General features: G+C 45.3%; 1 long non-coding RNA gene across 1 annotated transcript; it reads left to right on the forward strand.

The window, feature by feature from the left end:
- LOC114856145 (uncharacterized) lies at positions 1 to 8,755 on the forward strand. Its single transcript, XR_003786019.3, has 3 exons — positions 1 to 695; positions 2,183 to 2,317; positions 2,403 to 8,755. It is a non-coding gene; the product is annotated as an uncharacterized LOC114856145 (long non-coding RNA).
- Positions 8,756 to 24,309: the final 15,554 nt, after the last annotated feature.

Below are 24,309 nucleotides of genomic sequence, written 5' to 3' on the forward strand. Positions count from 1 at the left end.
TTCCTGAGGAGGTTGAGGTCCTTTAACGTCTGCAGCCCCATGCTGAGGATGTTCTATGAGTCTGTGGGTCCAGTGTTTTAGGCTGTGATGTCGGCAGCTGGGCTTTCTGGTTTTGGGCTTTTATTGTCGTGGATTTTGTTTTGCATCCGGTTGTTTCGTTCCTGTTCCTTGGCTTGTTGATTGTTTTCACCGGTGCTTCATTAGTCGGTCTATTTAGCGCTTCCGTTTCCGCCGCATCCTTGTCGGTTTATTGTTCGCCCACAGCTGTTTGAAGCCGTCCAGGTTTGACCAAGTTATTCGCCTTGTGACCATAGTTATCGCTGCTGTATTTTGTTTCACGTTGACTTAGATTTTGTTTGTTTTGGCCACGCCAGTTTTCCGTACTTTGTACGCGCTTTAGTTTACTGTTTTTCTCCGTTCGCACGGTGAGCATTTTGCCCGTGCTATTTCGGACTAAAAAGGACTCTGACGTGAGGACGGTCCTCCGTCGTTCGGATCGCGCGCTATTAGCCGTCGGACCCGGTGTTGTTACGTGAAGCGCCGTGCGCGCCCATTGTGCTCCTCCACAGACACCGTGGGCAGGAACTTCTGGAGTAACGCTGGAACGAGGACCCGGGCTCCACAGCCACGCCATCGCTGTTCCTCAACCTGCCTCCTGCTCGGAGCTTCACCTCGCGTTTGCCCTGTTTTACCAGGTAGAACCGTACAGTGAAGAGAATTCCAGGTGTATGCTGAACGCAGTCCAGTATATAACTTGCCTTATCACTTACCTGCTCTCTCCCTCTCTCGGTACTCAGGGACGCTACTACCTAGGACGAGTTTACGCCCACGCACCCGTGTTTCCTTTTTCTGTAAATAAAACCCTTTGTGTGCATACTAGGTCTCTGACTCGGTTCTGTGGAACACTCCCTGGGGGTCCAGCTGCGCACTTTATTGTGCACAGGGTAACATTTCTCTGACACTGTGGTCTGTGGGGCAGCAGCATGAATGTAGCAGACAGTAACAGACTGGACACACTGATCCCTTACAGTTTTTGTCTATTGCTTACACACGTTTTGCAAAATCTGGCCTATTATGTCAAACCTCTACACACAAGCTAATCAGACATCAGCACTTGGAGATTAACAACTCACATCTCTACCAAAATAAAACACTGTAATCAAAACTTAGCACTCCTTTCTAAAACAGACAGACATTTTTGAGACCAAACCTTACACACACGCTCCATTTGTATCACACAGCATCACACAATTAACCAACTACTTTTCACGGGAACCAGACCTGGCGGCAGAGTCTGCTCTGAAGTATTTTCTTCACACAGGACCCTCTAGGGCCCGGGTCCCTGTATCTTTAAGAGCTTCACTCTGTGAACTCCTGACAGGAGCCGTCTTTTTTCACTGCCCCCCCACTCCCAGTGTGGACTGTGCTCGGGTATCTGGAACCTTTGTCCGTACAACCAGTACAGACGAAACTCGGTTTCACGAGCCAACCCTTAGCAACCGCCATCTTTCCACCAAGGCCAATTCAATGTTTAGTTTCTGTTTAATGACAATGTGTAATGTATATAGTTCAAATTTAATGCTTCAAACCAAATAGAGGACTGTTCTCCCTCTCCCTTTTTTCTTTTTCTGTAGCCATTATCTATCCTTAGAGTATTATTTACACACATCACAAAGTATGCTAGGCATCTGGTTTTGTTCTAACTTCCAGCCTGCTACCAGTGGTCAACATTAAGTGTTTACTCAAGAGTAAATGTCTGTTTCCTGGAGTCTATCCGAGACAACAACTTGTCAAAATGACCAGAACAAATTGCTGATTCCTCAGAAGTGCAGCAGACACAGTATACATATAATATATAATATGGTACATAAATATTCTATTCTATTCTAAATATTCTACAATTATTAAAAATATTTAATATAATGTTAATATTATACACCACTCCCACAATGTTCTGTCTAATTAATCATGAGCCTGTTCTTGCCTATACAGTATCTTGATTGACACATGACTTTATATTTATGTTTAAATGTATCAATTCTATTACTATTTTTACGTCCTCGTTTAATTTATAATACAAAATCTACGTTTTGTATTTCTGCTATATTGGTAGCAGAATAGTTAACTCCACTGAACAAAGAAGTTGGTTCCTTGTTCTGACTTACTAACATTCTCCACAAAGCTGTTTCCAGGTGCTGAGGGGTCGGACACCTGTCAGCCGCCTGCCTCCTCCATCCTCCACTTCCTTCGGACGAGGATCCAAACGCGCATGGGACAAGCTGAGCTCAGGCTGAGACAACAGCACAGAAAAAAAACAGTACGAAGACAAATACTCACAGGCCACAAACAAATCAATGAAGTGCCGGATTTCACACAACACAACTCCTCCCTGTTTTTTGTAGAATCCATGCTGCCTGTGAACTCAGCAGGACTGGTCAAGCGTCCGTCAGGCTGGAGGCTCAGCAGACGTCTGGGAGCTTCCACAGAGAGGTCAACAGTAGCCGCGGTGTGTTTGGGTAAATTAAGCTGGGATCCCAGGTCACGCTGTGGTCAATCTGCCACATCTGGATGCTTCCACCACTGTCAGCCAGCGGCGACTCGCTCGTCAGTCCAGCCTGACGGAGCCACGGTGTCGATTCTGCTTTCAGGGTGCACGTGAGGATGAGGATAAGGTGTCGATGACGGTGTTCCTCTCTTACCACTCGCTCACTTAGAACAGAAGACTTGCTGGGACTCAGCCAATTACCAACAGAACCACTGGACGTCTTTCTCCTCCGGGGTGTGTCCTCCTCCCTCTGACCTCCACCGACACTGGCTCTATTAGTCATGCCTGTTGGCAGACCATGAGATGACTCAGTGCAGAACACTTGTTGGCTGACTCCAGTTTACAGACTGTAAACTGTAAAGTCAGTAAACTTTCCTGAGCACAGAGGAGAAATTTACGCACTAAATCTCTGAATCTTCTCGCTGGTGCTGCTTCGTGTCTCACTGTATCTGCGGTGAAGCTGCTGCTGATGCGTTGGTGTGACTCGAGTGATGGATCAGAGCAGCTCTGCCTCTTGCTCTTGTAGTTCACTTGGACCTTTCGCTGCGTGTAGACATAATTAGCTCAGCGACTCGTTAGCATCCATGCCGTAAATAATTCACAGCACTGTCAGATTCCTCCTCCACTGATCTCAGTTAGTTCTCAGCGCGGGCACTTGTTTGCCTTATGTTTTATTTATAGAAGTGTTGATGCAGAACCGACCCACATTTAACATCAACTACTTGTTCCACTACAATGTTTACAGACGTCAGGTTCTCAACATCGATAGTGTCCCTAATAAACTGACCCGACTCCTTGTACCCCACCAGTGGACGCTACGTATTAAATTAGATTGATTCAAACTGAAGCGCTTCAGGTAGTTTTATTATTCAGGAGTTGCTCATGAGAACACGAAGAAAAATAATTCACTCAAGGTGTGAATTTCATTTCCAAACACTAGATTTTTTTAACTAATTGTGTGAATGCTAATGTCTAACCATGCTGTGGTATGGGAAGATCAGAATAAGTGGAGACTTGTGTGTTGGAAAAAATCCAGTTAAAGTCTAAGCATCCGCCCAAGTGAGTCTAGGAACAAAACTAAAGAAATGACTATTTAGTTCTTGCAGGCTCTGATTAACAGGCTGCAAACAAATGGAAAACTGGAATTTTCAACTTCGGCACCAGGTAAACTATAGAATAAATAACATTTTGTTATGTAGTCCGTGTCACTCATTTAGGTTAAAAGGTTAATACAGGAGAAGAGGAAATTGGCAAGAAGGAAGAAGAAGAAAGGGGAAATTAGAACATATGTAAACCTGTAGTAAGATTTGTTTTGAGAAAAAAAGTGAACAATGGGGAGACCCTAGCAAATAGGGGAGGAATCAGGGATCTGTACCCTCCTGTCTCTGTGTGAGGAGCTTTGATCCACCAAGGAGACGTCATCTCTACAAGAATCTGGGACCAGCAAATGCTGATGTTGACCAGCTGCAGACCCACAGTGGGGGAGAAAGGACACTCTCTGACCTCTCTCTGACTTCTGTGCAGGACACAGACCAAGACTCTCACTAACTGCTCCTTCCAGGAAAAAAGATGATTTTCTTCCAGTAGGTGTTTGTTGATCGCAGGCACCCGAATCAGAACAAAAGAGAAGATGCAACAAATGCTCAAAAGTGAAGACAGGAAGGTGTTGGTGAATGGGAGATGGAAGAACAGCTGCTGACTCTTCAAAGGACTGAACGTGATGAAAGTTTACACCAGCTGGTGTGAGAAAGGTCCATTAAAAGGAATGGAGAAAACAACAGCACTGACAGCGATCAGAATCCTAATGTGACTGTTCTAATCAAGAAGAACCAGATCCAGTTCAATCCAGACCCAAGGATTTCATCAAAATCAGCTAAACCACAGATACAGCAGACGACGACAGGTCAGAGCATAGAGAAGACACAGACATGAACATAGAAACATATAGAGAAGGCATAAATTATTAGGATGTTTCTCAAATCAACACTACATTTCAACAGTAAATTTAGAATTAGTAGATTTTATATCCAGACTATTTATTTGTGCTCCACAAGTTTTTGAAAAGAAATCAGTAGGATTGAATTACATTTATAAAGATTTTATAGGGAAAGCATACATGTCAGATTAATAAAAAACTAGATGCTTAGATAGTTTTTCTATAGTGCATTTTCATCCCTGAGTGTAATCATGATAAATGATGAAACAGGATAGTAATTATGACCAGATACTGGTTGATGTGGATGTTTACTGGAATAGATAAATCTAAATAGATTTTACTTGAGTCTCTGAGTCAAGGGGCCATTGTTTGACACCTCACCCCCACCTTGTCTGTCCTCACACCAAAGGGTTAATTAACTTTAGAACCATATGGAGCTGTTTTCACCCAGACAGTCCGACAGCTTTGTTAATGATTACTAAGTAAATGTGAATATAGCGTATTCATGTTATTTCTTACTCACGTCATTGGGATTTGCTGAAACTTCACAGGGTTAATTTGTGTTATGTGGCCAGATTTTTTCCTCCGGAAGGTTTACAAAATTTGATTCTATTAGTAATTTTCCTAGAAATATTGGATTATTGTAGATGCTAAATTTACAAACAAAACATTTAATAGAATCACTAAGCAATACCCTAATCGGAGATTATAGAAGAGTATTACTGTCCATGGATTTGCGATTTTGAAGAGATCTCTGCAATATAACACCTTACTGTACATGGGATTCTTTTTTGTGGCAGTCTGTGACAAACTAGTGGTTTGTTCCCCGCTGACGGAGCAGCACCGCCCAGTCTGAGCAAACACACCTGCAACTACGTAGTTGTCAGTTCGCATCAGAACAGCTGATCAGCCGTCGAGAGCGGGTGCACACGCTTTCGGGCCGGCACCTGGACATTTCACCACCATTCCACCATTTTGCTTTGCTACACTCTGGACTCTTCACATACACATTACACGTCGTTAGTTTGATTAAATTGGTTTTGTTGTTTTATTACTTATGTATCGGGAGTAGTCGGACTTCCATATCACGCCGGGCGACGCTCGCTTTTTTTTTGCCGGCGAAACCACTATTGTTTGTCATTATTATTTGGCCCTATTTGTTTTTTGTGTTTTAGACTTATTTATAATACTTACGTATTAATGTACCTAGGGATTATTGTGGGGATATGTGTTATTGTGGGATTTAAGTGTATACCTGTTTAAGGTGATTTATGTCCAGTAGTGTCCAGAACTCTGGAGAATGGTTCCTCCCAATTGAAGGGGGTGGGGCCAGGCCTTTAAGAAGAGTGGCCAAATTCCATTGGGGGGGTAGGTTGGTTAGAGAGGGAGTTGTTTGGCGAGAGAAAGATTGTTGGCGAGTAGTGATGGATAGAAGAGGCACCATGAAGCATTTCAACACATTGCAAAACTGTATTGATACTGTGTCGATACTGTGTCACTGAATACTGACACCTGCTGGACCTTGAAAATTAGCGATGGGTCCGGCAACACCGATGCGTCGGCGCAACTGTGTTTATAAGGAAGCGCATGTGTCGAGTTACATTTACGAGTGTTATGTCATGTACAGTAGTCACGCATTGTTCAGCTTGTAAGACGTGCATTGGTACCAGTCAAATGCATAGTCATGTTAGCCTTCTTTCTTAGCCTTGTTAACCATGCTCATGCTCAGCCTCACTCATGTCTAGCCATGTTCATCTTTGTTCGTTTAGGCTTAGCCATGCTTACTGTTTGTCTACCCATGCTAGCTATAATTATGCTTAGCTTCGTTCATGTTTAGCCACGTTCACTTTTGTTTGTTCACGCTTAGCCAAGCTTATGTTTAGCCTCGTTTACATCTAGCATTGGGTACATACATACATATTCTGTAAATTTACTTAGCCAGACACCAACAGTGGTGATGGGAGAATAATCGGTCCCCTCCAACCAGACACCAAACCAACCAAAAAAAACTTTAGTCAACATCTCAATGTGTCCTCCAGCTGCTCACCTCCTGGAAGCAGGAGCTGAGCTTCTGGACTAAGAACCAGTTTAACCAGAGGAGCTGGATTGTCAGATAAACCCACCAGGCGTGGTGTCAACGCTTTGATAGTAGAATTCCTGGGTGCGTGCTCATTTAGAGGCTTGACATCTTCACTGGTTCTGGCAGCAGATCTACGATATGTCTCATATCACGTGTTCAGTGCTAATGCAGGACACCCATGCATGGAGAGGTTGATCCCAGCTTAAACCAATTGTTCAGTTAGTGTCTGCAGTGACGCCCATGAGCTGCTGACTACATGAACGTAGCAGTGGGCTGCAGAGTTACTGTACAGCTACACAGACGAATGTCAGCCAGGTTCTGATGAAAGCCACGTTATGGGAACCTGTAACACTACTAGTAAATTGTTGCCATGGCAATGATGCAGGGTTGTGTCCTATATGTGGCGCATGCTGGTTCTGATCATGGCTCATTCAGACGCAAAGCAAAATAATGGAGTCATCATGACATGTCTTTGTTGGATGAGAAAGAGATGTAAACGCCACCGTTTGCTGGATGTATCTGTGACCTGTGGCAGAAAAAGCCCCACCTCTGGCTTCATTAGCTCGGCTCTACAGGACCACAAAGACGTCCGACTGCCACCCTCCTCATGGGCCAAAAATTCAATCAGCACCGGAGCATATGTTGAATCCTGCCTATTTCAGGAGCCACAAAAAAACACAGCAGCACTTTTCTAGAGACGCTCTAAGGTTGTGACAGCACCATATTCTACCCAGATGTTTGTGTTTTTAGCTCAGCCGTTTGGACCATTGGACCCACTTGGATCCACAATCATCATTTGGGTCAGTGATGTTTGCAACACACCGCTATTTTGTCTGGGAAACGCCCGTCCCCACTGGTTACTCAGCTGCTCATTGATTCTGTGCCACTGATTCCCTGGTCCTTAGAAATCTAGACAGTCTGCTGGAGTGTAACGTGCATAGTGGCATGAAAGAAGCCAAGAATCCCTGGAAGGACGTCAGCACTCGTCTGCTGACTGACGGAGATAAAACAGACTCGCATGGGAAGCAGTGATGCAACAGGCTGGAAACAGGACAGCAGAGAATGAAAGAACCATTCACAAGACAAATGTCCAAGACAATTAGAGCGATGATTCCTTGCTCTTTATATTCCCTCAGAAACTTTGTGCTGATTGAGTGTGAAGAGAAAATTTCTCCCTAGGTGGCGTCACGGAACAAACAGAGTCAAACGTCCAGGAAAACAGACAAGCCGAGTTAGTACTGTAGACTTTCAGGACGCCTCCTGCCTCCTGCCTCCTGCTTCCTGCCTCCTGCCTACAAACTCCTGTCTCCTGTCTCCTGCCTCCTGCTTCCTCCTTTTAGACTTGTGCCTCCTCCTTCCTGCCTCCTGCCTCTTCCCTGCCAATGCTTCCTGCTTTCTGCTTTCTGCTTCCTGCCTCCTGTCTCATGCTTCATGCCTCTTACTTCCTGCCTCCTGCTTCCTGCCTCCTGCTTCCTACCTCCTGTCTACTGCCTCCTGCCTCCTGCCAATGGTTCCTGCCGCCTACTCTGGCACCCTCCTTCCTGCTTCCTCCCTCCTGCTTCCTCCTTCCTGCCTCTTCCTTTCTGTTTCTTGCTTCATGCCTCCTATTTCTGCATCCCTCTTCCTGCGTTCTGCCTCATAAAGTACTTCCTCCTTCCTGCCTCCTGCTTTCATGTGTCCTTGGCCTGCTCATTCTATTGATTCTGGTGACTTCCTTTTTGCCTTTGCTCTCAGATCTGATCAGGTCCATCTCCTCTGTGTTGGTCCAGGTAGATTTAGTTAATGGCTAACCCAGACTTCATGAGCCAGAGTTAGTGCTAATGAGAAGCAGGGATTTATTTGCTAGGTGTGTGAGGATCCTGGGCTGGCACTGCCAGCCATTCTGTTCTTCTTCCTCTGGACCACACCTATTCCCTCACCACACCATGCCTCTGCCTTGGGACCACGCCCATTCCCTCTCTTTGCCTCTGTAAACTCTGCAATCAGGACAACTTCACACACCTGGAACTCCCCCTGTTGAGCTCGTTGTTTATGCCATGCTCTAGCCACGTTGTTCACATTTTTTTGCTAGTTTTCTTAGTTTGTCTGTTCATTGTTCTGTTCATTGAGAGTTTTGCCTCCTGGTGTATTTTGTGTCGTTTTGAAGAAGTGTTTTGTGGTGTTCAATTGAGATTAAATAAACCGTTTTCATTTACCCATGGCTCACACTGGCTCTGACTCGGTCCAAATGGACCCCCAAGGACTCAATCCGCCATCATGGATGGTGTATCATAACAGGGTGTAGCTGCAGCGCTGATATTGATCTGCAGCTACAGTACATCAGGGCTTCAAGCTTTGCTACTTTTGATCCCCCTGTCTTCATACAGGCTTCCCACCAGCCCATGTCTGCTATTTCCAGATCACTTCTCAGCTGAAGACACCGTCCTCATGTCTTGGGATCGTCGGTCAAGTTTTTAGCGGGGATAGTTGGCAAGTCGTACACAGTCACTGACATTTACAATGCAGAATCTGAAAACATTTCACACCACTGAAATTCTATTTATGTCTGAGGACTTGCTGCTTGACTGCTGCTGTTAAACTGGGTTTTTACTGCATTAAAAACAGCTGGAGATCAGTGGTTCCAGATGACCTGGCCCAGGCGGGTCTCAGGCTTTTCCTCGTATTGCTGTGAATGATAAATAAGTGACTGATCCTTCCTCAGTCATCCTCTGTTTCTGTCCACATAATGATCACGTGTTCACCGTTGTGTTAAATGTTTACAGGCGTCACAGTTTTACTACAAATTTTGTGATCAACATCGTCCTGCTTTATTTCCACAACAAAGGCTCAATAAAGTTCTCTTCGTCCAATCCGTCCTACTCGTTGAACCCAGGCCTTCGCTTGTCAGTATTACAGTATGCATGTCCTGTTATATTCCATTCCAGGTTCAGCGGCTCACATGGCCTCGTCTCTCATAGCTCTCTAGTCCCAAAGCTGAATGAACCCATGTGTTCTGTCTCCTCCCCTCTGACCCTCCACATTGTGTGCTGCTATGAAAACCGTCTCTTTATATCCCACAACACATCCATTGTGGAATTTAATCTACACACACGCAACCTGCTTCCTCTACCTGTGAGATGCTGGCATTTATCACATCAACAAGTGATTTCACATGTTTTTGTAAATTCATCTGTTTGGGTTGAGTCTTTGTGCAGCCTGATGGGATTTACACTAACAGACACAAAAGTCACTTTACGGCGCAGATCCTCAAGCTTAATGGATGAATCACAGCAGCCATTAAATAATCGCCTGCAAATACACACAGCTGAGCCCAGTTATCAGCAGCACCACGGCGAGAAGTCGCTTTTCATTTAATAAAATGTCATTTACCTTCCTACTTTTCCTTTTACAGCCATATCAGCTCTCGTTGGAGGTTGCTTACTGTATAAAGACGTATGAGCGTTATAAAATTGTTTTTTCTGTTGCACTTGTTGCCTCTCGTGATTGTGATGGTGCTGGAGAAACATTGCCTTGACGTTCCCTATAAAACTTACATTAGTCTTACTGATCTAGCCTCCAGTGTCAACACTCGGGGAGGCAGGTCCCAGCATTCACAGGTTAGAGGGTTCAGCTGCCAAGCTGCTCATTCACAGACACATACAACCTCATTAAAGCTGCCTGTCTCTCGTCGTGGTCTGGTTCTGTTTCTGGTTCTGTCTGGGATGGTGGTTTATGTTTCCATTAACATTTGTGAAGGAACATGGTGAAACCATACATTTGTTTGCCCAGTAGACAAACCTAATGAATGTTGGGCTATTTAATGTTTTAAATAATAAAGGAATCAGTGGCTAATGTCAAATCAGTTATAAAAGCATTTGTTTAGCTTGTAGCATGTCAATTTTGATGAAGTGTTAATGTTAAGTTTAATACCTGCAGCAAACAGATGGCTGTTGTCTTTGGGCCTCTGCCTGGTACGAGTCTGGTGTTTCTCATGCACAGGTCATGACATCGCTTCCCTAAAATAAAATAACAAGCAAAACAGGGGGCGACACTAACACACAGAGAAGGAAGCAGCCACCAGGACGGTCCTTCCTAAAACTTGAGGTCCTACTTAAATAAAATAATGCCTGTTTAAATGTATCACAGCTTCCATGAGCTACCTCAGCCTCCCGGCGGCTGGCGCCTCCTCGTCTGCCACCGGACCGGCAGTAAATTCACCAACTACTCGGTTTGAGGCAAAACTAGTTGAACTCCGGCAGGAAATGAAGGCATAGATCAAAACGCTGCTGGGAACGCTACAGAGTGGCAGCACTGCAGACATCTCATTTGGTTTAACAGAAACAGCCGCATGCTTCAGTAGCACCACTAATGACTAGACTGATACCAGTGAGTTTGATGGATGGGGCCGGATCGGTGCTGAGTGGACCGGTGTGCGAAGACAGCCTGGATTCCAATGCTGGCTCCAACAGGCCACATGTCCGACACACCAGTTTCTGCACAGACCTCAGATCACAGATGAGTGGAAACATTAGAATGGACAGGGCTGGAACCACTGCAGATGTGCCCTGAACGCGATGTGAAGCAGAATCAGCTCTCACTGCAGGAAGGGAGTTTCTATCTGGGTACAGTCCAAACTCAGGGCATCAGATTACCTGGAGGCTCATAACAGCTGGAGGAGAGAACTGTTCCTGGAAGCAGCAGGTGGAGGTAAACACGGCGAGAAGCTGCTTCAACAGCATCTGCATTTCCAAATGCAGCATCCAACAGCTTAATCAACTGGTTCTACTGAGGCTCCAACAATGGCTCGAGCAGGCAGATGAATCAGGCTGGAAGATCAGAGAAGTGACAGCAGGATAAGACAACACAGATCTGTTAGAGCCGGGATGAAGCTGAGCTTTCAGGGCCTTTGATGTGTAGCAAACATGGAACAATGTGAGTTTCATTCTGAGCATGTTTGACTGAATGTGCAGCAGGTTTTGGGACATGGCACCTCCTGCTCCCTGCTGTTTTCCGGTCTGAATTAGTTTTGTATTTGATCTTTCACCTCAAATGTCTGATTAGAAAACCATTCAGACAAAGGTTCAGTCGACACTAAATAAAGCAATGCTGTGATTGGCTGATCATCATGACATCATCTTTTCAGTGGATGACATCATCTCTTTTTTTGCTCAGTTTAGTCGGTGACACATCTTATAAAATTCTTTGTCATATTGCATCTATTTATTCTAACTCACAACACACCAAAATACTTTTAATAGATTTCCTACATATCTGTCCTATAACATTAACGTATAATTCCCTTGTTTCTTCAGCAGCAGCACGCTGTCATGAGGTTCTGAGCAGCCGTAAGATCTGATACTAGAATGTTTGACTTCGATCTTGCACGGTTCTTGGCATATGCTCACATCCCTGCAGTCATTCTCCTTATTGTTGGCTCTGCCGCAAATTTTTTAATTTAAAAATCCTTCTCCTCCCTGGTCTCAGATCAGTGATGTGGGTCAGAGGAAACGAGAACAGAAGCCTGAAGTCAGAGGCATTAGAGCTGTGAACCAGGTTAAACCAGATGATCCGTCATGATCGGACGAGTTAAACCTCATCATCCACAGATGCAGATACAGAAATGTCCCCAGGTGCCTGAGAAGAAATCAAGTCACACAAATCTTCTTAAGAGATTTGTTCTTCTCTGTTCTCTTATGCTTCCACTGCTGCTCCAGCCAACCTCCAGTGTAAAAGCTGTCAAACGTCTCACTGGTTCTGTACTGATTTTATTCGATTCCTTCCAGACTCCAGTTGTCCTAGTTTGCTAGTTTGATGTTTAGTACATGATGGTAACACAGAGCAGCTGAGGACTGAGGCAACTGATGTCACTAAAAGCAGGGTTGAGCTATATGACGTGTCTGTGTTGTCAGGTTTAAACAAGTCACATGTTGCAGTAACAACAAAACAGCGACGTGTGTTCTCCCTCTTTAGGATGTTTCATGTTGTCTTCAGTTTTACTGTGTCTGTTTCTCATCGTCATGACTCATCTCAGTCCTTTGGGTCTGCTAGTGTAACTGACCCGGTGGTTGGTACACCAGGACTCATCAGAAGACTCAGCCTGATGGACACAGGACGACATAAGACAGAGGACGACAGAGGCAAAAGGGTCACCATCAAAGAAGATCTTTTCCAGTGGGCCACGAAATGAATTAAGAGTCCAGATCTCTACAAGAACCACATTTACTGTTTTACTAGCTAGAGCCATAACTGATCTAGATGTGATTTATTCAAATTAAAGCATGTTCACACCCTTATGTTCCACCTCTACTGAGTCCCTGATTAATGGAGAAGACATGAGGCTGCCTGCAGCCGAGGACGAACGCACATAGCTACGAGCAAGTGGTAAAGTTCAGTGGATGCACTTACAGCAGTTTTCCAGTGAGATGGTTTTAGCAGAGATTTATGACTCTTAAAGGGCAAGGTGAGCTGCCATAAATCAGACGGCGACATTCAACCTCAAGTCAGATGTTTCTGTCTGAGCAGAACGAAAGAGCTCAAGAAAGTGTTATGAGCTGGTTTTCCTCAAATTCATCATTATTCATAAGTATAAGGTTGCACTGGATTATTTCAAGACGTAGTTTTACAGCTGTGTGGCTCAACCTCTATGAATCCAGCTGTGTGGTTCCAGCTGTGTGGCTCCAGCTCTATGCAGTAGATCCAGCTGTGTGGCTCAACCTCTATGGATCCAGCTGTGTGGCTCAACCTCTATGAATCCAGCTTTGTGGCTCCAGCTGTGTGGCTCCAACTCTATGGATCCAGCTGTGTGGTTCCAGCTGTGTGGCTCCAGCTCTATGCAGTAGATCCAGCTGTGTGGCTCAACCTCTATGGATCCAGCTGTGTCGCTCCAGCTGTGTGGCTCCAGCTATATGGATCCAGCTGTGTGGCTCCAACTCTATGGATCCAACTGTGTGGCTCCAGCTGTGTGGCTCCAACTCTATGGATCCAGCTGTGTGGCTCCAGCTGTGTGGCTCCAGCTCTATGCAGTAGATCCAGCTGTGTGGCTCAACCTCTATGGATCCAGCTGTGTGGCTCCAGCTGTGTGGCTCCACCTATATGGATCCAGCTGTGTGGCTCCAACTCTATGGATCCAACTGTGTGGCACAGCTGTGTGGCTCCAACTCTATGGATCCAACTGTGAGGTTCCAGCTGTGTGGCTCCAACTCTATGGATCCAACTGTGAGGTTCCAGCTGTGTGGCTCCAACTCTATGGATCCAGCAGTGTGGCTCCACCTCTATGGCTCCACCTTTGTGGATCCAGCTGTGTGGCTCCAGCTGTGTGGCTCCCCCTCTATGGATCCAGCTGTGTGGCTCCACCTCTATGGATCCAGCTGTGCGGTTACACCTCTATGGTTCCAGGTGTGTGGCTCCACCTGTGTGGCTCCACCTCTGTACAGTAGATCCAGCTGTGTGGCTCCACCCCTATACAGTAGATCCAGCTGTGTGGCTCCAACTCTATGGATCCAGCTGTGTGGTTCCAGATGGCATCTGCAGCTCCTACAGGTAGTGCTGTGCTCAGACGTGAGATTTGTTGCACAGGTGGTATAGAAGCTATTCGGTGCCTCTGTGCTTTTTTTCTGCATTTGTTGGAGGTGAACACCTGAATCTTCCGAGGTTCCCAGTACCTGTGATAATTAGTCACGCTACCATCAGAGCATGTAATAGGAACTTACCTAGATTCTACCCAGCCTGTCTTTGACATCCTCGCCCGTTGCCTCCTTCTCTTCTATCCTTTATATTTCCAACTCTTTCACTCTGTTGCACACCAACAAATCACAGCACATGGTCTTCTGTAATTATAACTGAATTATCATCACAATCAGAGGCTCCATTATCACTGCTTTGACTTTGGCCTCTTAATTTATTTCTCCCCTCTCTTTCATTCTCGTCAAGTCTTGTTCCCTGTCATCCTCCGTTTCGGACTTTAGCCATTAACAGCTCAGAGTGATGGTCTGTGGATGGATGGATACAAAGACAGAAGGGGAGGCAGACCCCCCCCACACACAGACACACACACACAGTCACAGTCGTGTCCTTGCCTGACAGACTGTGGAAGTAATGACTGTGTGTGATTCCATGGCCATGGTGATTCCAATGCACTTCTGGCATTTTAATTGATTTTTTTAATTGATTTTTTGCACTTGAAGAGGAGTGTGAGGGGCCGAATGGAGGATGACTCAGTGCTCGAGCAGGTGGGCGTGTTTTAAAGCAGGTCTGTGGCTGTTTCTGGTAAATACCACAGCCACTGTATTCTTTACCTTGCTGTAAAATCTTCAAATCACAGTTACCTTTAAAGACTCTAGGAACCTTGAGTTACTAGAGTCTTTAAATGTAGAACGGGAGGCAGAGCCTTTAGCTACCAAGCTCCTCTCCTCTGGAACTAGCTCTCTGTTCTATCCCCTCACCCCAACTGGTCGAGGCAGATGGCCCCCAAATCCAGCCTGGTTCTGCTGGAAGGTTCTTCCTCGTTGGAGAGGGAGCTTTTCCTCGCGCTATATAAATATAATTGAATTGATTTGTATTGAACCTTCTCTGACTCTACCCTTTCTGGTCATGCGATGTTAGACTGAAAGTCAAAGAAAATGTCATTTCTACAGCTTTTAAAATAATACAAAATATAAATATAAATATAAATATATATATAAATGTAAATGTTAAATGTTAAATTTAAATGTTAAATCTAAATATTAAATGTAAATGTAAATGTAAATGAAAATGATCGCCAGGTGGAAAAAATGAATATTTAAGTAGACTCCACCCCCTGGGATCCTAGATCAGTGACGCAGTCTCAAACACCTCAAACAGTATAGCATAGCTCCGCCCACATCTGACTCTGGATCGGTGGACGACAATACTGGAGAAACCTAAAGTCGAAGCCATCATGGCCGCCAGCTCCGACTCCCTCCCGTTGGGGGAGATTAAACGGGCTGTAACGGCAGGTGTGCGGGCTGAGGCTCCGCTTCAAACTGCTGCTGTCGTAAACACCATTAGTGGGGAATTAAGTAGGTTTAAATAGAATATTTCTGTGGCGCCGATGGAGAATTAGTTAGCTAACTTTACTAGCTAGCCGAAGTTATGTCCCTGCTATAAACAAAAGTTTCCAGTTCAGATGTGGGCGGGGTTTGCGCGCACTGTTTGAGGTGTTTGAGTTTGCGTCTCTGTGCTGAGACCAGCGCTGTTTGAGGGTAGGGGTGGAGTCTACTTGCACATTTATGAATACTCAGGCTTGCACTCTGCGAACATTTAACATTTACTGTACTATTTACATTTAACATTTAACATTTACATTTAAAATTTACATTTAACGTTTACATTTAAAAATTAACATTTAACATTTACATTTAACATTTTACATTTTACATTTTACATTTAGACTTTTGCACATTTTACTAAATGTGAGAAAACATATAGGTGCTCCGGGGTCCAGAGTCAGGGTCTGACTCTGCACCTGGCTTTTCCTAAACGTAGTGAGCATTCAGTGCTCTACACCGTGGTATGAGGTGACGAGCTGTGAAGCGAGTCAGGTAATTGGTGCTGCAGCAGGTGAAGGCCGGCACGTCGTTAGCGCAGCAGAGCAGGAAACAGGTGGTGGCTTGGTGTGAATGCGTATCACAAAGTGAGGCAACCGTCAGCTAGACTCGCCCTACAGTAAATGTTTGATTACGACAGGCAACACAACTCTGATTTGCTTTCAAATGCGTGACAGAACCTGTTTCTATGTTTGTGTTTATGAAATACATAGAAGTTAATAAAGCAGCGTGCATACATGCATACATGCATGCATGTGTGTGTGTGTGTGTGTGTGTGTGTGTGTGGGTGTGGGTGTTTGGGGGGAAGCATTCTGACACGTCATCTGTGTTGATGGTTATCGCTGGGACCTTCGATGGGAGCTAACACAAGCTCCTCTGGATGTGTGAAGCTGCTTTGAAACCATCATGACTGAAGTTCAGTGCAATCAGCCAGATAGAGGAGGAGGAAGACACTGGCTAATGAGTTAAGTCTGATTAAAAGAGGGAGGATTTATCAACACTGTGCCAGGGCCGTTTGTCTCCGAGCCATTAGTCACTGGAGCGATCCTGGGAGAAGGTGTGGAAGAATGTGAGAGAGGAGAACGGCAATGAAAAGCTGAAGGCGCCCGGAGGAGACGTAAAAGAGCAGCGAGGGGAGTCGGAATCTTCAAACTGCACCCAGCTGAAACCCAATTGGTTGATTCTCAAACCCTGAAGACAGATGAATACAAAGAGGTTTTTCCAGCGTATTGAATTGAATTGTGTCTGTAAACATCGCCTTCTGGACAAACAGCTGCGGTGGAAAAAAAGAACCAAACACAAGCTCCAGCTTCTCCACTGTCACAGAGTGAATCTCTGGTGTTATAATTCAGGACTTGGATGTTGGTCAGCACATTACAGACTCTGTGGGTATGTGTGTGTACAGGTCCAAAACGCCAGCTGTCGCTATAGCAACATGGGTTAAGGTGACTCCCATTGTTGCAGAGGGTAATGATTTGAATAGCTCAGAGCTTCATGCTGGCACCACATCCATCAGGGAATTTGGGACATATTGATGTTTACACACAGTAACAGAGCTCAGATTGTTATGTTGGCACCAGGGGACAGACAGGCTCAAGTGTTAACGTGGGAATTTTAATGGAAAAGTTTGTCCCTCCAATGCGAAACCAATCTGTTTTTCAGCATGCTCTGTGTCTGAGCAGAATAATGAAGCCTGTGAGTCACTGCATGATGAATCTGCTTCATACACATCTCCCAGTAATAATAAGATGGACACATACACGTGTTTTTTTAAAACTGTTAACCATAACTGTTGAACAGTAGAAATACTGTAAAGATCGACAGCATCATGTGACGCTTAGTATCTGAAATGAACGAGGCTGATGGTGACGGGGAGAGAAAGACGAAGAAATGACTGCATGACAAACGTGTCACATCTCAGAACCTCATCTCTCATTCAGCCTGGGCTGCAGCGGAGCGAGGTGGAGAAGAAGCTTGAGGAGAAGGAAAGGAGACAGGACGAGAGCTGGCGTTACGCTGGACCTATGAACACAAGCAGCACCGGTCTTGTATGTTCTGCTCCCACTGTGCAGGTCTTGGCATTAACTCAGACAGTAATGAGGGACATTTAACGGATGTGGTTCCTGAATGTGGGGCCCATCACTAGGCAGTTCAAGGTTAAAGGAAGGACGATGGGCCTCTCCTGTTCTAGAGCCATTTCCACTTCCTGTTCTCATCAGATGTTTACACAGAGGAACCCGACCTTCTGGACTCCTGTTGATTTGCTTATCAGATCCACTGTGGACATATTTGAGAGCACTCAGCCATTTTCCTGGCCTTTGGCCTCCCACTCAGTTCACTTCAATGTCCACTTGTGATGTTCGGACCGGTTACAGTCCTGTGTTAGTGTAAATATTCGGTCTGTGTCTCGTTTGTTTTGGCTGACACAGCACCGATGACACATGACGTGAGTTTATAGGCTTTGACATGTCACCTGTCGCTCACTCAGACTCAGTCACGCTGAGCTAAGAGCCGCTTCGTTCGATGACCCTGTTTCTTCCCTGACAGCTGAAGACTGGAGCTGGATGCGAATGTGCTGCCTCCCCACAGGCGACACAAGCACTTAGACACTCAGAGGCTCTGTTGTGCGTAAACACACTGTTCAGGTTACGTGATGGGCAGCAGTGAGCCCTTCTCCTGTCATCATGTGGACCTGTAATAGCATGAGATGCTGGTTTGGATCAGGCTCTGACATATATGACAAAGTTCCGCAAAGTATTTTTCTAAAGTATTTACCATTTTAGGTGGCTCATCCGCTGCTTCCGATCCTTCACATGAGCATCAGCACAGACTAAATGAAATGATATGATCGCTGAGCTGAGCTGAGTTGAGTCGATGAACATGTGAGTTCATGTGTCATTGGTTTAGATTTGGACTGAAAACAATCTTTCATATGTAAACAATCACATTAAAGCTGTTTGTGACTTTCATGTTTATCTGTGAGAATCTGGTTTAATGCAGATGAAGCTGTGTGGGAGTCTGTTACAGCCTTGTCACAATAAAAGACTGTAAAGCAGTTCAAAAAGAGGAGCTGCAGTTCATTTTTTGTGTAACATGAGATGATCTAAGAAGCCAAACTGCAGCTGAAGCCGTTCAGGAGAAGCAAATGAACCCAATCGTTTCCAGGTCTGTCATGTATCCAGAGCCTCACAAAGGACTTTCTGCAAAAGAAAGGACAATGTGCAGAATCCATAGAGCATCTCAATATTAAAAATAAATTAAAGATTTTTAGCCGTCAGGAAGTAAGTGAAGGTTTAAAATTTGGGTTTTGATGATTCTGTTTCTTCATGGTGTCAGACGGTCCAACTTAACAGCCTGAACCACCGAAGGATCAAAGCGGGTCCTGAACCACCGGAGACTGAGCTCACAGCAACAGTTGCAACAAAAACAGCAGCAACAAATAAAAGAATTCCTGCTGGACAAGAGGCTCCAATGGTCCAATCTATAATGAGTAGCTGACATTGGAACCTGTGTCCAGGCAGTTTACTAAAAAAGCAGATCAGAACCCGAACTCCAGCCTGGACCCCTGCTGTGTCTCTTGCCTCTGACACAGAACGACATTGCGTCCCGCTCCCACTCGGTTCATATTGTGTTAATGGGCTGGCGTTGAGAGCCGGCTCCTAAAATAGGACTTTTTAACACCCCCATCCTGTCTTCACAGAGCCTGATGGTGAAATTAGGGAGGGAGAGTCCGCATAAAACAAATCCCACGAAGCGTCAGGCCGAGCGCAGCCTTAGCGTTTAAAGCATCATATATTAGTATTATATGAATGGAGCAAACAAAGCAGGGCGTTCTGAGGACTGGCCTCGCGCACCACACGGGGGAAAGCACACGTCCACAGCCTACTGCTTGTAATGTAAGAACAGAGACAGGAAGGACACAGGACTAATACCTGACTGTGAGCAGATCCCTAACCCACGAGCCTCGACTGGACTCACACGGATGCAGCAGTGACGGTTAAGCGGCTGGAAGACGGAGCCAGAGGACGTAAACATGTTTTTGCTCTCCCAGCTTAAGAGGTGTTACATAAGTGGCTTACATTTAGTTTTAATGTCTCTTAAGGTGGAAGAAGCTCCTGAAAACTCTCCTGAGTTAAATGAGGTGAAAGAAACAGGATTGAAATTATAAGCGATTTAGCAAACAAGGCCCTGAAAACATTTCTGTTTAAATGAGGGGAATAAAAAGCATTTCTTTAAAGTGGAAACACACAAATGGAGCTTTTGCCTTTATTATTCATAGTCAGACGGCTCACTGGACCAGAGGAGCCCAGATGGAGAACAGAAACGCTGAAGCGTCCTATGGTTCCACTCGCATTTCTGAGGCTAAGCTTCAGGACGACTGAGCTTCCAGACACTGATGCAGGAAGCTGTCGGTCAGTCCACTGCTTCTAATGCTGGCAGCCAAACAACAGGAAGTGAAGTTGCAGGGTTTGAGGCAGAGCAGTAGCTGGGTTTGTTGCTCCAGGGCTCGTTTGGTGGGATTTGTCCCAGCGCTGCAAGTCTCCAAGTGTTTAGGCTGTAATTAAAGATGTCGGGAGACGCTTGTCTACAACCTGCATCTGTTAAGGCTGCTTCAACGTCATCAAGCTGCTGGTTGTGACCAGAAACCTCAGTGTGAGATCCAGGAAACAAAGCAGAGTCACTAATCAGCTGGAGTAAAGGAGCCTTGCAGCTGGCTCATTAACAGTCACAGCTCATTAGGGTCGGCTTAATCAGAATTCAGAAACCATACTGGGCTCTCAACAAATTACCAATGCAGCATAATGAGACAACAACAAGGTGTGTTTGTGTCACCGCTCAAACAGAGCATGAGGCTTTTTCTGTGGAAGTAATGGAGCCGGTCTGCGGCAGAACGGGTTCTGCTAATGAGCAGGTTCCTGCAGCCAGAACCGGAGCGTCTCCTGTGCTCACGCTGTGTTTGTAACGGTTCCTTAGTTTGGGTCAGAGACGCGGTGCTGTGGCTGCTCTCTCCTCGTCTGCTGCTGGTCCCGGACTATGTTTTATACATTAGCACAAACCTACACTGCCTGTCCTTCGTGCTCTGTGGAGACTCAGCTCTGGGTGGTCCTGTTAAAATGCAGAGATGTTTGAGGGAACAGTAAAGCCAAACACAATCCCACTCAGCTCAGTCTAACAAGGACACGCAAACACAGAGGTTACAGCAAATACAAGCAGCACAAATCCCAGCTGACAAAAACAAAGGTCATCCTTGTTTGGAGAGGAAATCTGGTGTTTTGTGAATTTACAGTCGGCTGCAGAAACCAAAAGGCCGTGTGATGTTGCTATAGTTACAGAGATCCAAAGCTCCCAAGATGCAGGAGACGGATTGTCCATTTCAAGCTGGATTTGGGAGATTTCATCCTTAGCCTGGAGGGATGACAGAGGGTCTTCTTCTCTGCTCCTCACAGACCAAGGCGCCGTCATGATTACTTATGATTAATGAGCCACAGGTAGAAGCTGCGATCAGACACTGGCAGATGGTCACAACACAAATTTCACGTCTGAAGGTTCCGACAGCACAAATTCCCTGCACGTTTTGTGTCTTTGTACTTGTTTGGGTCTGTGACATGACCTGCATCCAACAACTGACACAGAATGTTCTGCTCTACTAGTTTAGTAGAAGCTTTGTGGTAGTTTCCTCTTCAGGTTACATTTCTAAAACGTTCTCACCTCTGTAGAAACAGGTGTCTCCTCTGCTAAAGCCAACATGGATCAGATGTTTGACCAGTAAGGAGCTGCTTCAATCACTCTGTGACACCATCTTGACTGTTCTGTATTTTTCCTTACTTTTTAACCTACGCATGTGATTTTCTTAAATTAGTCTTAGTATTTAAGGTGCACCCTATCTGATCGTAGTATTCGGGGGGGGGGGTTGTCAGTTTTTTCGCTTGGATTTATGCTTTTCCTCATCCGTAAAGCCAGTGCGCTGGAGACCCGGCATCACACAAACTATGTTTACACCCGTGATCAGCTATCTCACTAAGAACGGCAGCAAAATACTTAAAAATACTCCACCAGAACCGCCAAGTTTCCTTGAAGAAATAAGGAGGAAACGAGGGGATGCAGATGAGGCTAAAAATTTTGTCATGGGAATAAAGACCAAAGAAAGGCGCTGCGCAAAGAGAAGGTGAGAAGATTCAAGATTATGGGCAAAGTAAGGTCACTGGATAATATTATAGACGAACTGACAGCTCTAGTGAGGGAGGAAAGAATTTCTGAATGCAGTTTGATGTGTTTCACTTTGACAGAGACCAAGTGGGGGTGGGGGGTGGGGGGGCTATTAACAATAAGTGGTGCCATCCTGGACATGTGACGATCAAAGAGCGTATCTGCAGCACTGACATGAAACTGCATGGCCTCGGCCATGTTATTTATTGGACCAGAGACTGGACACAGGATGGTTAGACCAGGGACTGGACTGGACACAAGCAGGATGGTTAGATCAGAGACTGGACACAGGCAGAATGGGTGGACCAGAGACTGGACACAGGCAGGACGGTTGAACCAGAGACTGGACACAGGCAGAATGGTTGGACCAGGGACTGGACACAGGCGGAATGGGTGGACCAGGGACTGGACACAACCAGGACGGTTGGATCCGCAGCTGCCCATCACAGACACCAAACTTTGAGTCCAATGATACCTGTAGGTGAGGACAGAGTGAGCGAGAGAGCGGGAGAGAAGCACAACTACTGGAGAGAAAGAGACAAGGTTAGTTAAACATAGAACAATGATGGGAGGTTATTGGACAGAAGAGGTAGAAGGAAACAGAGGAGCTCAGTGTATAAATTAAGTCCCCCAGCAGTCTATGTCTATTGCAGCTTAACTAAGAGATGGTTCCGGTGACTAACAATCATTGCCAGTGACCTGAACCACCTCTAACCATAAGCTTTATCCAAAAGGAAGGTTTTAAGCCTGATCTTGAAGGTGGAGAGTGTGTCAGCTTCTCCAACCTGAACAGGGACCTGGTTCCAGAGGAGAGGAGCTTGGTACAGTAGCTACAAGCTCTGCCTCCCGTTCTACATTTAAAGACTAAAGGAACCACAAATAGCCCAGCACTCGACGAAGCGTTCTGCTGGGAGCATAAGGAACTATGAGGTCTTTAAGATAAGAAGGAGCTTTATCATTGAGTACTTTGTAGGTGAGTAGGAGAATTTCAAATTCTTTCCTACATTTTACACGCAGCCAGTGCAGAGAAGCTAATGTAGGAGAAATGTGATCTCTCTTTCTAAGTCCCATCACATCTCTGGCTGCAGCACTTTGAATTAGCTGTAGGCTTTTTAAGGAGCTGTTAGGACATCCTATGAGTAAGGAGTTACAGTAGTCCAGCCTAGAGATAACAAATGCATGGATCAGTTTCTCTGCATCGCTCTGAGAGGATGCTTCTGATTTTAGTTATATTTCTAAGATGAAGATAGGCGGTTCTGGAGATTTGTTTAATGTATGATGTAAAAGAGAGATCCTGGCCATCAGCCTGTACAACTCCTCCTCCCTCTGTCATGGTTGATCTTATGTATAATAAAACTTTAGCTAGTAATTAGATGTGAGTGTGTGTAGATGTGGTAGCATTCCTTTTTTAATCTCCCTACTTCCTTGTGTGTGCAATATAATTTTCCTCTGGGATTAATAAAGTGTTTTAAATCTTGAATCTTAAGTTCAAGTGTCTGGAGGCCTCTGGAATGTAACGTTTCAGTTCCACAGTCTGGTGACAGTCGCTGTCATTGGACTACTGAATGTTTATGTGACGCAGCTTCAGATGCACTGCACACTGAACGAGCCCAGAACCAGCAGCGTTGCCTGAGAAACGACAAGCAACAGATGCCACCATGGCATCCAGGCACTTTATGCCTCCACCTGGTCCAGGAACAAATCAGACCTCACCGCTAAAGGTCCTCCCAGCTTTGCCTTCATCTGGAAATACTCACCTGTGACATCTGCTGCTTGTTACCTACAATCAAGCAGCTGAGTTTTGTTTAAGTGGTTGATGTCTAACTTCTCATTTATATGGATATTTTTGCCTTTTGTTTGGCAGATTCACTGCCTCTATCTGTCACTAACTCTCTGTTTGCAGAGCTCTCTGTGGGTTCTAGCTGTAGCTCCTTAGCCAGCCTGTTTGTGTTCCCGGTCAGCCTCTGTGGTGTCCATGTACAACAATGTTTCATCAAGGTGCAGTTTGTTCAGTGTTAACGAGCGGACGTCTGTTCCTTTATCTTCATCCTCACTTGTCCCCAGACTCATTGCTGCCTTTTAACGCTGCATGCACAAAAAACACCTTCAGATTCTCCAAAACGTCACCATTTCTGGTTTTCAGGTTGAGGTTTAAGTTTACAATGAAGCAGGTGGCCTTATTGCATCAGGTTTCATGCATCCCATTAGTGAAATATCAGTCTGCAATTCCCAAGATGTTTGATTGGTTTATTTCAGGCACTTTCTAGTTACACTTGTCACAAAGCTGACACCTCACAACCCGCCTGTGTCTGCAGCTCCCACACATCAGCTGCAGTAACAACAATGGAAAATGAGTGTCTGCTCAGCAGCCATCTGCTTCCTGCTTCAGAGGGACCCTCGCAGCCCTGATAGACCTCTGCAGAATGTTAATTAGGAGGGAGAAAAATATTGCCTTAGAAATGGTCACAAATGGGGGCTGTGAAATCAAGTGGAATTC

Source organism: Betta splendens, chromosome 5 (assembly GCF_900634795.4).
Source record: "Betta splendens chromosome 5, fBetSpl5.4, whole genome shotgun sequence".
Classification (NCBI taxonomy): Eukaryota; Metazoa; Chordata; class Actinopteri; order Anabantiformes; family Osphronemidae; genus Betta; species Betta splendens.